Source organism: Dasypus novemcinctus, chromosome 8 (genome assembly GCF_030445035.2).
Source record: "Dasypus novemcinctus isolate mDasNov1 chromosome 8, mDasNov1.1.hap2, whole genome shotgun sequence".
Taxonomy (NCBI): Eukaryota; Metazoa; Chordata; class Mammalia; order Cingulata; family Dasypodidae; genus Dasypus; species Dasypus novemcinctus.
This window is the reverse complement of record NC_080680.1, coordinates 13,048,517-13,053,006: the sequence shown is the minus strand read 5'-3', so window position 1 is coordinate 13,053,006 and position 4,490 is coordinate 13,048,517.

Below are 4,490 nucleotides of genomic sequence, written 5' to 3'. Positions count from 1 at the left end.
GGAGTACATTGACCTCATGGAAGGGCTGGTGGGGCCTGTGCACCCAGCCCCTGAGGGGGAAGATGGAAAATGGGAAGTGGATGAACATGGGCAGCAGGAAGATGATGGAATGTATGCAGACCCGGATCTCCTCAGCTACATCGACCAGCTGTGTGCAGAGGAAGACTTCATCACCAAGGTGGGTGGATTTTAGCTGTGGTGTCTAGCAGATTCCCTAGTTTTAGCTCTGTCAACATGTTAAATTCTGTGCTTCTTTCCCAATCTGTTGAAACTTGGGTCTATTCTTTTTCTCGTGTGCAACATGAAGTGTGTACATGTATGTGTTTCTGACTCTTTGTGTGTGTGTATGTGTGTGTGCATGTGTGAGTGTGTATGTGTGTAGCTGGTGGAGATCATGGTCCAAAACATCCACAGATTGCAGATTGAGGTGCAGGGACAACGAATTCCCTCCTGCTTCCAAAATTGACAGGTGGTTCTTTCTCTAGGTCACTCAATCCCCTTTTGTTACTGTTCCCAGGTGGAGGCTGTCATTCACCCTCGATTCTTAGCAGAATTGCTTTCCCCAGGAGCACATGTAGACTTCTTGTCCCTAACAGAGGAGCTGCAGCAAGAGGAAGGACCCATGCCCACCCAGGTAAACCAAGGTTGGGAGGGAATCTCACAACATGGAATCCACATGACCTTGTCTAACTTACTTTGTCTTGGGTGGCATGGCTTCTGCAGAAAAACAACTGAAGGTGTGGGAGCAAGTGGGGAACCAGTAGGGAGGAAATTATGTAGAGGTGTGGGGTAGGAGTGGTTAGGATTGAACGTTTGGGAATAATGCATAGGAAGATGGGCAGAATGAACTACAATATATGTATGCAAAATTGACCTGCCTTCTGACCAAGTGCAGTCATCTCCATTACCCATTCAGCCACCTCATATGAGCAACATCTGTAGAAGCATTAATTGTCTATTTCCTTGACACAGCTGATTGAGAAGTATATGCTGTCCTTGAAAGAGGGTGTGGAAACACCTCCAACTTATGAAACAACTGGATTGGGCTCATTTCCTTCCATGTGCAAGTGTAGAAATGATGCAGAGAGTAAAGCTGACCACGGCCAACTTCTAGGGGATAAAGTCAGTACTGCTACTGTACATTTGGATGGCAGAGCAGACAACAGCCTGGCTATCCCTGAAGACATTGCTGTCTTTTCAAGGAGTCAAGAGGATCCTCAAATCATAAAGAAACAAATGTCCTATCCTCACCAACACCAAAGACACTCTTCCCCTAGATCCGGAAACAGAGATGATGTGGCTCTGCAAGAAATCTCTTCTGTAAGTGCAAAATCCAAGCCTGCAGATGGGTCCAATGAAGAGGAAGATGAGGAACTCCCGAGCCTTGCATTCCTCTTGGCTCCACAACATCACCTGCTGCCATGGAGATTTGTCATGAGTCCCCCCCCTCACTCTGGCCGTCAAACCTCTGTAATAAAGGGAGCCCATGGAGCATCCCTGCCTGTATCATCTGTGAAAAGAGGTCACAATCAAACTCCTCGACCTGATGGCAAGACTCCAAACACAGCTTTAGTTGAAGGTCCATCTTCTGCTGAAAGCAAATCCCACCTCATAGCTGACTTTGGGGCCTCTGGGAGGCAAACAGTGGCTCTGGGTGCAAGTCAATCTTCTCATCCTCAAAAAAGATCATGTGACCAACTTTTGGATCATAGAAGGAAGAAGCCCCGATGTAGAGAGTAGGGAGCAGTGGGACCAAACTCTCCACATATCAGACCTTCCATTGTGGACCCCCAGAGTACTTTTCCTCTTGCTTTAGCCAAGGGACTCTAAATGCTGCTTCCTGGCCCTCCTGCTGTTCCTTGGCAGTTCTAGAGATTGTGGGGAGGGAAGTGGGGGTCTTCAAAGACTTTCCAATGTGAACGTGATCCCCATGGTGGGGGATGAGGAGTGGTAGTTTTAGGAGTTGTATAGTACATGTAAATAAAGGTAGTTTTGCTTAAAAATGCTCTCAGGGCTGCAATATTGCATATGTCCAACATTGCTCTTGAGGGGTGGTGGCATGGTGAAGGTGGAAGGATACGGATGGCTGAAGTCTCTATGCATCCACAGGTGACTGACCTAGTGCTGCCCTCCTCCTTCAGTCTGTCTTCCTTCAGGCTGCTCCTGGGTAAAGAGAAATTTCGTGGTTTTCCTGTTAAGTGACAGGTCCCCTGTGATCTTTTTCATCATGCCTTCTCACAAGCCCTGGCTCCATTGCCAGGTGGCCATCACTGGATGGACATTGTAGTATTATCTGTATCTCCTAATAATTTCCTGATGGAGAGTTCCTCTTCTACCTTTCTAACTTCTGGACTTTCAGCTAATTTTCTATAATTGATATGTGAGATGACACCTTTCATAAGTGTATTTTCCTTACCTAAAGGATGTAGACATTGTGCCTTCCATGGTCCTCAGCACATGCAGGCCAGTTGCTGTTCAGTTGGTTTGAGCAGAGACCACCAAGCTGCCTTCCCAGGGGCATGGCTCTATGTGTTTCAGCCTCTGTATAGAAAGAGCATAGACTCAGGATTACTAAATGTGTAAGTAGTGTTGGCCTATTTCCTAATGCTAATAAGGACAGAAAAAGTGTATGGGGTAAAAGAAGATTCACAAGTGCATCAAAATTTATTTGTATGCAATATGATATAGGCAGGGAGGATATGAAGTTGCTTTGTGTATTTCTGTGCAGGAATGAGTCTTGTCCAAGTAGATGGGGAGGGTTTCATTTTTGTGGCTAAGGCGACAAAGGCTCAGGAGCCTTTGGTCTCTTCCAAGGATCATTCCACAACAACTGTTCTCCTCCCTAAATAATGACTGAAAATTTTATATGGAATACATGCAGAAAATTATATTCAGGTCTAAAATTGTTTCTTTCCAATGAAAGTCAAACCAACTTGATTGTTAAAAAACCAAACAGAGAAATACATGGTTTGATTTGTTTAGCAAGCCGTGGCCTGCCCTGCATGTGCAGGGTATATTCAAGCCAGGAGGAAGGTGGAGAAGGGCTGAGGTACTCAGTCAACCCCTGCCTGGGTTCTTGTCCAGGCCCATGGTTAGAGCAGTTAGACTGCCTGGGGATGTGGCATTTAGTGACTAGGATTTGATTCTGAGGGGTGTCGGGAGTTTAGCTGAGCACTGAATGGACATCTTCTGAACCTGAATTAAGAGGTGTCATATGAGAATATAATCAAGAAAAAAAGCTGAGATCAGGGAGATAGGGTGCACCCACTCTTTGTACTGAAACTGGTTTTGTCACCCACCAATTGCTAATTAACCTCTCAAATTGCAGTGTCCATGGTCCATTCTCTCCACTCATTCTTTCAGCCCTAACAGACACTGAGATTCCCTGACACTCACCCTTGTTCCTGGCCACTAGTTCCTTCTCCAAGTTCTAAGTTCTGATGCCTTGCCCACTGCCTGTGTAGTTTCATGCAAGTCATGACTCCCATTGCGTGTCCCCTGGCACAGCCCACACGCACAGCTGGGGTCTCAGGGTGGTGTCCCAACAGAAGAGGAAAAATGGGGATAAAGCTGTTCTTTTACCAAGGTTGTCTGGCCCCCATGCCTGCTGCCAGCGAAGAACTTGATATACAAACAGACACATATCAAGACTCTCTCTTCTCATCATCTTCACATATTACCCACAGTTATGCCCACCATTTCTCCTTCACCTCTAACTTCTTTTTCTGAAGTGAGCAGCATCCAGAAACTTTGTAAAAACTAATCCATTCCTGGTAACTCTGCATTGGCAGATTTAGCAAACTAAGACAGTATGCTCTAAGGCAGTAAATTTTATAAAGACCATAAGGAATATTTCATAATGATTAAAATGTTATTACATCTTAAAGACATGACAATTGTAAAATATGTTCATGCCTAACAGTTGAGACTTCAAATGCCTGAAGAAATAACCCGAGAGAGTTGGAAAGAGAGATAATTGAACAATCATAGTCTATGGTTTCCATACCCACTTCCAATAATTGATAGAACTACTAGACATAAATCCAGCAAGGTATAGAAGATTTGCACAACATTATCAACCAACTCTACCTAACTGACATGAAGAAAAAATTCCATCCATTGGCTTCAGTATACACATTCTTTTCGAGTACACAAGAAATGTTCTCCAGTTGCAATTTCTGCTGTTGAGATTAAAATAACAACAACAGAACAAAAACCTAAAGTCTCTGTAAATTTGAAATTATGCAAAGTATGTTCTCCAATTGCAATGGAATGAAATTAGAGTCAACAACAGAAAGGAGTCTGGAAAACCTCCTGATATTTGAATGTTAAATAATGACCATTGGAATAATCTATGGGTCAATGAAGACATTACAGGGAAATTGCTAAATATCTTCATCTGATCTAAAAAAAACCACAACATATCAAATCCTATGGGATGCATCAAAAAGTAAAGCTCAGAGAATTTTGGATAGATGGCATCAGAGTAC